General features: G+C 32.5%; 1 non-coding gene across 1 annotated transcript; it reads right to left on the reverse strand.

Moving 5' to 3' along the window:
* Nucleotides 1-10,611: 10,611 nt before the first annotated feature.
* TRNAI-UAU (transfer RNA isoleucine (anticodon UAU)) lies at nucleotides 10,612-10,683 on the reverse strand. Its single transcript has one exon. It is a non-coding gene; the product is annotated as a tRNA-Ile (tRNA).
* Nucleotides 10,684-12,957: the final 2,274 nt, after the last annotated feature.

Consider the following 12,957-nt stretch of genomic DNA (forward strand, 5'->3'; position numbering starts at 1 on the left):
CAGTCTATGCACTACGTATCCGAGCAGATAACTTGCACTAAAAAGAAAAATTGTTCTACAAAATTAAGGCTTCTACCTCACCTTTTAGTTGATGCAATAGAACTAGGATGTCCACAATCTCTAGCTTGAGGTCAGTACCAAAAAGGGTTATAGGAACCTTACTCTTCGCTCCCCTTGGTTTTTGGAACCAAGAACTCATGATCTCCCTCCTCCAGACCATCTTCTTCAGAGAGAATTTTGACATGGCCCCTCCCATTGTTAAGTCGGAAAATTCTTCTCTCTCGAGAATTTGCAAACAATTCACGACTGCTTGCCTATCAATTGAAATCAAAACTGATTGATCGGGCAAGAGAATCTGCTTTGTGTTCAGGTTGTAATGGTTGATGCTCTCTAGAATCAACTCTGGGGCTTGTACTACTACAGGGAATCTGGCTGCTTCCACTAATCTACTTCCTTTAATTTTCTCTATGATAGGATGAACGGGCTCTGTTCTCAATCTCCTTTGAAATTCTTGCATGTCATAGAAATGGAGTGAAGTATTCGTGATGGTCGACCACACAGACTTAATTCTGCCCAATCCATCGAAACCTGTGAATCTTACTACCATTTTTCTTGATGCGTGGTAACAGATATCAACAGTTGAAAATGGTATAAGAAGGACACTCAGCAGTTTGAAAATTATTGCAAACACTATTCAATCAAAATAGTATCATAGTAAAGTGGGAGTTTGAAAGTCTGTTACATTGCTCTTTATAAAAAACCCTAGATTTGCCTGTTAAATTTCATAAATTGTGCCACACGAGTGAATTTAAGGTTGAATCCATTGGATCAGTGAAGGTAAAAATTCTAATGGACTTATCTTTTTCTTTTCACTATTCCCGTTGGCTTCAACGATCATTTATTACAATCTTACCTCCCATTTTAACCCTTTTGCAGAAAAATGGAAATAGAGTACTCCCTAGGGCAAAATTCACACGATCTAATTCTGCTTGAGATAACCTGGTGAATTCAAATGATCTACTCTCAATTCATTCCCAAAAACAATTTGCGATCAATCCACATACTCACCATGCTTATAGTTACGATTTCTCACCCAATGCGAAAAATTGCCTATGAGGGTAGAAAACCCGCAATGGAGAAGCCAATTTCTGATTTTCCATTGATGCCTTTCCTTTTCTCACCTTACCTTAGTTGCTTTATTTATATCCTTTCAGAAAATTCCAAAGTGACTTCGCCATGGAAAAGGTGGAACCCATCATGTCGATTTCCCTTCTTGTGAAAGCCTTTGCAAAAAATTGACTTTTGACTTCAAAACCCACTGTGGAGAGGTTCTCTCATCATTTTTCGCCAATCATCCTTCTGATCATTTCATTGAATTCTGATCAATCTAGGTGATGAGATCATGATGATGTATGAAGGATGTTTCAAAAAAAAACACAAATTACTTCGCACTGATTAAGTTTTTGACTGCATATACAAGGCCTTGCAGAAAATAACCTTCGGGGTGCGAAATCTGCCAAGGAGAAGGCGATACTTGATTTTTTGCCAATCCAACTTTCTCTGTCCAAATTGGAATAGATTGCAAGTAGATCATATGAAATAGCACAGTCCAAGAGTCTTCATCAGGTAAGGATCTAAACTACCCACATGACTCATGATAATCAAAGAAAACCCACCTGACTATGCATCGTGAGGGAGAAGGGAAAAGGTAAAAACCCGATCAAGAAACTCATCACCTAAGAGAGTAAAGACTTATTGACCCGACTGAATAAAACAAGCCACAAGGTACTCTACTTTGTAAAATTGGTACAAGGTGAAAAAGTGGAACAACAGAATAGAAGGTAGAAGAAAAAATTTGAAATTTTCCATAAAGATTAGAAAGAATAAGGTAGATGCATTTATTTTTAGTCTTGATCTTCCCACAACCCTGCAATAAAGATCTTTGTTGATTGAACTTCATCAAGAAGTCCTCAATGAAAGGAAAAGAGTCTAGTATAAGATAGGTAAGCTCTACCTCAATCTAAAGTGCATTGAACTCATTCATTGTACCAAACAAGCCTTCAAGCTTGGTCCACATAGCTAGAGGGGTATTGCACCCATCAAGATGAAACTATAGACTATCGAAGATCTATAAAGAAATCAATTCTATTGCCTCAACCATCTTGTTCATGTGTTCTATAACCTCAAAAGGCCTTTTTAAAATAGGTTGCGCTACATCCAAACAAGATGACAACCCTTTTGACCAGAGAAGTCATGTCATCAAGATCTTCCATGTGTGATAGTTATGAGGGGTCATAAGTTCTAGACAAGAAGAGGTCTTGGCCATTATTTTAAAAGGTGTTGAATTGTTTTATAGTGTAGTTGTGGTTTACATAAGTAAATAATAGAAACAATATGAAAAAGCACACCACATAATGGAAAAAAGTGAACCCTAGCTGCTAGAGGGAATGCCTAAATGAGAGAAGAGAAAAAATCTTCTGAAATGAATCATTGGAAATTTCTTGAGAAGATCTTTCTTGCAAATTTTTTGGATCAAAAAATCAAGCTATAATGAAAAAGTTATGCCCCCCAAAAGATAGAATTCATCAATAGAATTCAAGCATAATAATAGGTACCATACTGGAAAAAAATTGAAAAAATACTTCCTCCATCACCTCCATCTCAAAACTAGCTTTCTCATGCTTCATTTGGATAGAAAAAATACCAAGTATTCTCAAGTTATCACAAAAAAATGACAGGGCCCCTGAATGAACATCAAAAAAGAATTTTTTTTTTAAATAAATAAATAATTCACCACCTACTAGTAGATCAACGGTGGTGGCCGATCAGTGACCTAGAGAAGTATGTTGGTAGTGGCAGAAATGCTCATAGAAGTCTAGTGATAGTGTTGGTAATCATAGAGAAGACCGAAAACTACTTGTAAGGGGGCTAGAAAAGTGGTAGTAGACTAGAAAAATGGCTCTACAAGTTTAAAAACTTATTGCAAACCATTTTTCAAAAATAAAAAAAAAATTTTGAAAAAATTATCTCGTGATGTGTGTAGGTGGTCATACAACCCTACTGGGTAATAATATTTTGCCTCCTAGATCAAAGTTGTCCAAACTAGACAAACTTTATATGAAAATGGGGGTTTTGATGCCTTTGAAATCCAACCATGAGGTCTGCTTGGAATCAAATTGCTTCAAAAATTAAAGACCCTCTATTTTCACATAAAAACCCAAAAAGTACAAGATATGATCTTTCAAACCATCATTCTCATATTTCTTCAAATACTAAACAAGCTACAGTAGATTTGGCTTTGATACCATGAAGAATTTATGCAATACACAACACAAATCCACAAACCCTAAAGAATAACGACATGTAAACACCTATCACGGAGAAGAAAAAGACAAGAAGAGGCAAATATTTGCTTTGAAAATATGCAAATTGTATTCTTGGAAATGAAAATGATAAGAGATAATTACAAAAGATATATCCTTATAGAAGGAGATCAAAACTCAAAAAGGGTAACCTAAAAGGAAAAATCCAGTTAGTAATTACTAATTAATTATTAAATGTGAATGCAAAAGTGCATAAAGGAAAATCTTAAGAAGGGAGGAAAGGTAATTTAATTTAAATTAAATTAAATTACCCTTTTTATCTAACACATTTATGTGCTATACAAAAAATGCTAAAAATCTTATAGAAAACAAAAAGCTAAATAGACTGAAAGTCTTAAGAATTTAAGACCAATTCCAATGATTCTATTGTTTTAAAGAAAGTCAAAATTGCAAATTATAAAAATGATCAACTATTTTAAAGTAAAGCTCCTAGTATACAAGTGAATTTAAGTGATGAAGATGTTGAATATATAGAGGAAAAGATGTCTTACACTAAAATTACTTGTACCAAGATATACAAGAATGTATAACAATCAAATTTTGATCATTGGTGGTAAAAACAAGGGAGATCAGTTAACAAAAAAGATTGTAGAGGATCAGATTCACCCAATATATGAGGTAGAACAAGATGAGAATGAAAAAAAAATTATCAATAAAAATATTATATCTACAAATGATCATGTGGAGAATATCACATTTAGAGAAGAAAAAATTTCTAAGACAATTCTTAAAATAGAAATTAATAGTGTTAGATATGTGAATAAAGTATGGTACAAGTCTAGTCAAAGTATACCCAAAACCAAAGGACAAAAGAAAGGAAGAATAATAAGATAAGTCTAGTAGAAGGACAATCCAAGTAGAAAGATAAGGGAAAGAATAAGGATAAGGAAAATTGGAAGAAGAAAATTCAAAATATGTGCAAGGCCAATAAGAGAACCAAGAATAATTAGACTATGGTAGGATAGCTAAAACTTCATAATTTTAGTGGTAGTTTGTTTTTCTGTGGGATGTATGGATGAAGGGCCTCATATTTCCTCCAAAGTTGTAATAAAAATAATCATCATTTGAGAAGAATAAATTATACTATCACATAAAAATAGGTAGACATCCATGTGCTATGTTGAGAAATGATATAATACCATGAAGATAGACACACATATAATTAAATTGTTGAATACTATAGATACATACAAGTAAATGGGTTTGATCCATTTAAGATAGACAAGAATATTCAATATACTGATAAAGATGAAAAGAAAATAGATGAAGTAGAATGAGACAAAAGATGAAATAAAAATAAGAAAAAGGAAAGAAAGGGAGTTTTTAGAAAAGAGACTACTCTTATAGGAAATTTTTATATCATTACCTCTCTTAATTAAAATTAAGATGTATAAGAATTACATAAGTATTGTGTAATTATTAGATAAATATTATTATTTTATTTATGTATGGAGGATGTTGTTGACCCTAAAGGAAATATAGTATTATCAATTACTACAAAATACTTAGTCATTTACTAGGAAGAGTTGGTTAGTCATCACTGTGACTGAGCCACTCTATATATGGCAAGTTATGTAAAGGAGAAGTATAAATATTTAGTTATTCCCAAGTAGTAGTGACTATTGATAAAACCAAGCATCACCAAGTACTCTAGTGGTTTCTAAACCTTATAGGAGGAAAAACATGAGCCAAGTAATATAGAGGCCAAGAAAAATAGTGGAAGCTAAGAAAATCATGAGCCAAGGGACAATAGAAAGAACTAGTATGCATCAAGCATAAGAAAGGTATATGTATTGAGTAACACAATTTTGTGTAAATGTTTGGAAAAACACAAAAAATAATTTAAACCATTTTTGTCAAGTTGGAAGCATGTTCCTAAGATCAAGGAGTTTATTAAGAATTTGGTTACACATGTATCAAGGATCATCAATCCCTATATAAGGAGATCAAGTAATCAAAAAATTAGGACTAAGATAAAGGTGAATTGTTGACATTCTAGTCATGTTTGTTATTAGTGACATACACTTATTTAGATTGTGAGTTCATACCAACCATATTGTACAGTTAATAGTGTTAACCAAGCATTTAACTTGTTACCAAGTTCTACAGTTGCTACCAAGTCCCATGGATAGATTTCATTTTGTACTAAGCAATTACTATGGAGATGATGATTAGTAGTGTAAATTGAGCATCTCAATGTATCTTGAGTTGACCAGTGTAAAATGAGTTGTGTAGTGCTTACCAAGTTTATAGTAGATGTGGTGTGAGTCTAGTATTAATTGAGCTACTCAGTGTTAACCAAGAGACTCAGTTTATACCAAGCTTGAGGTGATAGTGGTGACCAAGCTATATAGTGTGAATCAAGTGATTTAGTTTATATGTCAAGTTTCACAGTATTCACTGAGTCACTAGTGCACACCAAGTTCAATACTACTTGGAAGTGATTAGTATGGATTGAGCTTTTATGTCTACTGAGTACATGATGATGCTGAGCATTGATAATGGATGCCAAATATAAGGTGCAACAAAGATTCATTTATCACAACAAGGTGATTTGTACACTTAGAGAAATCTCACTCAGCAAACCAAGTTGTAGATCAGAGATAAACCACCACTTCAACCTAATAGGTGGATCAATCAAATCCTTAAATAAGGTAGACCTAATAGTCTTATGTAAATCTCTTTACCGAGTGCATACTTCATTATATGTTTGTAAATCCTTTTGCAATGTCGAGCTAGCAGTCCTTATTGCTCCTAATAGGGAAAATCATCAAAAGTGATCATTGTAAGCCTTAACAGGCCAAATTTATACTATAGTACTAAAGCTTGTGGGTACCATCCCCACCCCAATTTTAATTTCTATTTGGAAGGTTTCTAGGTCACCAAATCTTGTGTTAAAGTGTTGTGTATGCTTTCATGTTTTTAACTTCTCATGCATGCAGTTTGATTAAAATTCATATAAAGGATTAATTGTTAATTGGGAAAACTGTTTTAGAAGTTACTAATTCACCCCTCCCCTCTCCATAAATTAGCTTTTCATAACATTTCCAATAATTTTTATCAGAGCATTGTGGTTCTCAGTGAAAATTTTAACAACTTGAGCAAAGATCAAAGGCAATGGAGGTATTCAGACTTGACAAAGCTATTGATAATGAAAAGCTAGATTTGGAATTGGCCATTAGACAACTCAAGAAAGATAAAGGGAAACTATCTCAATCCCTTAAAAGAAGAAAAGATCTTGCAATCTAGATGAATGTTTCACTATACACTAAAGAAAGAATTGAAGATGTCTATTCAAGCAATTCAGATTAAGATGATGATGTAATCAAAGAACTATTGGAAAAGGTCAATACTCTTCAAGAAGTAATAAAAAGTAATAAAAATAAGAAAAGAACAAGAAATTTAGTCAGTAAGATTGTGTGAAGTCATGGAAGAGAAAAACAAGACAAGAGAAGAGATAGAAGGAAAGAATAATGAAATTCAACACCTATCCCTTTAGCAAGTAGACTTCATTGATAAACTCACCAATGAAAATGAAGAAATCATGAACTTGAGATTAGAGAATGAAAGATTGCAAAATGATCTAAACATTGAAAGGTAAACCAATGAAAGAATGATCAAATCTCAACAAGACATGAATTAGTTGAATGAACAAGATCACTTCAAACAAAATGGGAAAGTAGGAATTGGATATACCAAAGAAGGTGAAACATCGAAGCAAGGAGGTCAAAAGAATAAACCTACTTGCAACCACTGTGGTAAGATAGGTTATACTTCAAATAAATGTTGGAGCAATGGGAAAGAAAAATTCAATGGAAAATGCCACAATTGTAATCAACATGGTCATAGAGCAAAGGAATGCAAAGAGAAACCAATATTTGAAGGAAAATGTCACAAATGTAAGAAGCATGGGCGCAAATCATCAGAATGAAAAACCAAGATATTAAATCCAATTGAACAAGTTGTAAAAGCTATATTTGATTGGGACTATAACACTTGGTGCAGATGTCATTACTATGGAGAATTTGGACACATCAAAAAGAATCATGTAAAGAATCACATGAGGAAAAGAGATACTAACAAAAGATGTTTTATCTATACAAAATTTAGTCATTTTTCCAAGAACTATATGAATACTAGAAGAATTGAAGATGAAAAGAAGGAAAAAGATGATAACATCAGAAAAAAAATGAGAGAACAATGATTTCCAAAGTCTACTGAGAATGCAAGTCTAAGCAATGATGATCAAGTCACTCAAGAATTGGGTGACTCCACCATTTCCACTTGATTTACCAAAGGAGAACTAGAACTAAGCTACTAAAGAAGACATATAAATTAGTTCTAGTTGATAGGAAAAAAGATCCATATTAGCATTCAAGATGCAAAGGGATCACTGAGTAAGAGGTGCCAGTTTCTACTAAGTTACCTTCCTTTCTAACAAAAGTTGGGTTGAAAACTCTATCAAACAAGGTTAGGAGTAACTAAATCTTATTTGGTTAACAAATGATGGAAGACACTACCAAGTAATCAATGCAAGTGAAGGGGATGGCAATCTATCAATTTGATCTAACATTCATACCAGGAATTTATGGTGAGAATTTGATAAAAGGAATGAAATCAAAGTCATTTTTCCATCATGAATTTTTGAGCAAGTTGTGTAGAGAAATCTTCAAGAGCATTCACGCAAATTGAGAAAATTGTTATCAATTTTTTTTTTGAATTCTCTCAAACCCTACCGAGTGAAGATGACAACTACCAGTAGCAAGGAAAAATTAGGATTAGACATGTTGGTTCATGGTGTAGAATGGAAGGCACCATATTTTAAGTTCACTCCTACAGTTGCTAAAACCCTAGATCCGAGTGTAGCATAGTCATAGATCCCTCCTAAGATACTATTGATCAATGATATCTATTCCCATTTTAAATTTGTGATTCAAGATATTGTTACACTAGATATGGATGAATGTTCAAAGGAGTTATGCATGGATGGTTTGTTAATACCTGAGCATCAACATCTTGAGGCAAAAGGCTTAACACATATTCCTCACATGTCATGAGATTTCCAAGTTAAATCAATTAGGTTTATCCTTAGTCATCTGTATAGTAGTTAGCTATGGCTAGAATAACCAATTTTGATTACCAAGAAGATGATCCACAGGATCACTAGTCTCCCAATGTTAGTGAAAGATAAATCAACTAAAACCTTAAGTTAGGTCAAACTGGAGAAGAAAACCCTAGCCGAGTGGGATGGTAGGGGAATGAAAATAAGTAGTGTCATTGACATGGAATTGAATTTTGGTATTCATGTCATTACACACAAGATCTATAGTTTGAGAAGATTGAATAGTGTGTTGTCTAAAGCTATGAACCTAGCATACAAGGTAGTCAAGAATAACCTTTCTCTTGACCTTGTTGAGTTACTGTTGAATTAATTCAACAAGAACGTGGAGAGAATTAGGACATCAAAGAACAATCCATGTAAGTTTGGATCACTTTTGACATGTTTATTTTTCTATGTTTAGAAATTGTTTCCATCAAAAGGTATTGTTGTTTGGAGGAAAGATGTGCTGGTACTTTATTAGATTAATGAATACATTGTTGAGATGAGATAAAATTACACTAGTATCATGGAAAATTATTTTGATGCATTCAAGGAGAAAATGAATAAAATATTTTGAAATCCTAAGTAACTAGTTGAGGATTATAAGGATGATGTTTATTTTATGGTGGATAGTGATAAGCTATACATTTGGGCAAAAGGCCTAGAATTGCATGGGTGAAACCTCTAGGATATGAGGTAAATATTAATGAAATAAAAGATATAATTGAGGCATTGATAAATGAGCTAGATGACTTTAAGGTTGTATATTTTGGCACATGTGATAAGGCTAAGGCTAGAATAGAACTGGAGATCAAGCTCCTTCAGATAGTTAACAAGGCAAGAAAAGGATTGCCAAGTTGAAAACAAGTTCTACTCTCTTGTTGACTGGGGGTAAAGGTGAAGATGAAGAAGTAGAGGATGAAGAATTAGAGGAAGAGGATTCACTAAAGAAAAAGGGCAAAGTATTCATTACTAAGCTTTCCAAGGCAACCACTCCAATATTCACTATGAGATCCTCTAGGAAGAAAGCTAAGAAAGAATGGGGAGACATAATTTTCAAGAGGTCTCCACCCACATTTGAGGAGAGAATGAAAGTATTGGAATTAAGTTTTGGGATACAAAATTTCAAGGCATTAAAATATGAAACAATAATAGCTGATGAGTAAAAGTAGATTGAAGACATGTTGATATCAGAGATGGGCAAGTGAAAATACTCACCTAATCAATTTACTTAGCAAATTCCAAATGCTTTAATGGATAAAATTAAGCCAAGATGGGATCAAGAAATAAAAACTACAAAAGATATTCATGAGTAGACCCTTAGGCAACTTAAGCCAAATTTGAATGATCAAGAGGTGAAAGAATCTTTAAAGAAAAATGAAGAAAAATTAACTTTAAGATTAAACACTTGTCTTATTTTGTTGAATGAAATAGAGCATGATGTAAAAAATGAAACAAATACTTGAAATAATATCTATCTTCTTCACAAACTGAGTGATTTTCTTGTTAGTATAAGTGACAAGGATTATGGTTATGATTAGGAAAAATATGATGAAGTAACACATTTTGATAATGTTGATGATGAAGAGGAACAAGAGCAAAAGGATACTGAGGAAGGTACATAAGATTTTGAGGAAATGAACCCAATTAAAATTGCTATAGTGGTTATAGCCTCACTTCCTTAGTCTCCAAGAAAATCATTGACTACACCAAGCATGGAGACAACCTCAACATGCACTAGTACAAAAACAATAATATATTACTAAATAAACTACTAAATTTTTTAGATATGTGACTAATTTTGATCATGTGACCAATGGTAGTTAATTGCCAAACATTTATCTCCCAACCAAATTTATGACTAAACTATTTTAATAATTGATTAGATCATTGATTTGGTAGTTTGTTTTTTTTACTTGGTAGTTTATATGGTAGTTTATTTGATAATTTTGGTAGATTATTTAGTAGTATATACGGTAGTTTTTTTGGTATTATATTTGGTAGTTTTTTGGGTAGTATACACGGTAGTATATATGATTGTATATGTAGTAGTTTATTTGGTAGTATATTTGGTAGTATTTATGATAGCACATTTGGTAGTTTATTTAATCATTAATTTAGTGATGTTAGGGTAAGATGGAATTGAACCACCATCCTCCTGCTTATAAGGCAGATGCTCTTCCATTGAGCTAGTACCCTTTAAAGAATAATGCAAAAAATTGACAAAGTTGTCTTCCCAACATTAGAGCTATCATGATCATGGTCATTGTAACATGACATACTCTTCTCAAAGATAATTTTTTTTAGTTATTATGAAAAAAAAAATCTAAATCTTTATCAATAACAATTCAAAAAATTTGAATTCTTCTGTTCAAGCATTTTAAAATTATATTTCATGTAAATTCCACTTCTCTAAATTATTTTAGTGATAGACTCTTATAAAATATACTTTGGAGCACTTTGACCACACACAAGTATTGCTTCTTGTGCTAACTTCTCAGAAAAATATCTAAATGATTATGCAATTTATCTCAAAAAAATAGATCTTTGCATTAAATAAAAACATCAAACCCCATTAAAAATCACAACTATTAAAAAATATGAAACACAATCCATTAAAAAACTCACTTTTTAACATATGGAGGTACCAAAGGGTCAAATATTTCCTCTTCCTTATACTCAGGTGGGTGTTAAAAGTGTTCATTACACCTAAATAAACACCTTTAGCACCATGTGGCAGCAACACGTAAATGAACACTATATGGCATCAACACCTAAATGAACACTTTTAGCAAGAATATTCCATTTGGGATCAAGCATCTCATTCAAAACAAGGGAGCTTTATAAATATGATAGAAGAGAGCAACAATAACTCCATCTCAACCACTTAGGTATGTTTTCTATTTAGTAAACAAAATGTTAAAGAAGTTGAGATCCAACAAATGTTTTCTATTTGAGTATGTGTAACTTGAGAAGGCTGACATACCTTTGGTTATGATGACTCCTCCAAAAAAAGAAACTAGTAGCAAAATGAGTGCTGCTCTAATATTGGATATTGTCTTTGTCCTACAAAGTCCTCCTAAAAATCTTAAAAGAGAAGATGATGTCTAATGAAGCAAAAATAATATAAGAAAATGCCTAAAAAATGTGCATTGTTAGTGACACTAGAAGTGTAAAGGTTCTAAAAAACCAATTCAACCAATGATAAAAATTCTAAAATTACTTGCAAAAGTTTGTGGATTGTTCACAAAGAAGTGTCACTTCTTATGCTAGAGAAAATAGTTCATGAAATTAATGAAAAGAGAAAATGGTTCAAGCCTGACAATGCATCATTTCTCAATGTTGATACAATATTGAAGCTTACTTGATAGCCAAAGGGGAAAATCCTACTCCATAATAGGTCATGGCAATCCAAACACCCAGTTCCAATAATGAGATTGGAATACTCAGCAAAAAGGATGGAAGGTATTCTTCCCAACATTAGAGCTACCATGATCATGGTCACTGTAACATGACATACTCTTCTCAAAGATCAAAATTTTTAGTTATTATGAAAAAATAAATCTAAATCTTTATCAATAACAATTCAAAAATTTTAAATTCTTCTGTATTGCTTCTTGTGCTAACTTCTTAGAAAAATGTACAAATGATTATGCAATTTATGTCAAAAAAATAGATCTTTGCATTAAATAAAAACATCAAACCCCATTAAAAATCACAACTATTAAAAAATATGAAACAAAATCAATTGAAATACTCACTTTTTAACATATGGAGGTGCCAAAGGATCAAATATTTCCTCTTACTTATACTCATGTGGGTGTTAAAAGTGTTCATTACACCTGAATAAACAGCTTTAGCACCATGTGGCAGCAACACGTAAATGGACACTATATGGCATCAACACCTAAATGAACACTTTTAGCAAGAATATTCCATCTAAGATCAACAATCTCATTCAAAACAAGGGAGCTTTATAAATATGATAATGGAGAGCAACAGTAACCACATCTCAACCACTTAGGTATGTTGTCTATTTAGTAAACAAAATGTTAAAGAAGTTGAGATCCAACAAATGTTTTCTATTTGAGTATGTGTAACTTGACAAGGTTTACATACCTTTGGTTATGATGACTCCTCCAAACAAAGACACTAGTAGCAAAATGAGTCCTGCTCTAATATTGGATATTGTCTTTGTCCTACAAAGTCCTCCTAAAAATCTTAAAAGAGAAGATGATGTCTAATGAAGCAAAAATAATATAAGAAAATGCCTGAAAAATGTGCATTGTCAGTGACACTAAAAGTGTAAAGGTTCTAAAAAAACAATTCAACCAATGATAAAAATTCTAAAATTACTTTAAAAAGTTTGTGGATTCTTCACAAAGAAGTGTCACTTGTTATGCTAGAGAAGATAGTTCACAAAATTAATGAAAAGAGAAAATGGTTCAAGCTTGATAGTGCATCATTTCTCAA

Source organism: Cupressus sempervirens, chromosome 4 (assembly GCF_028749045.1).
Source record: "Cupressus sempervirens isolate cs-2001-9-10 chromosome 4, ASM2874904v1, whole genome shotgun sequence".
Lineage (NCBI taxonomy): Eukaryota > Viridiplantae > Streptophyta > Pinopsida > Cupressales > Cupressaceae > Cupressus > Cupressus sempervirens.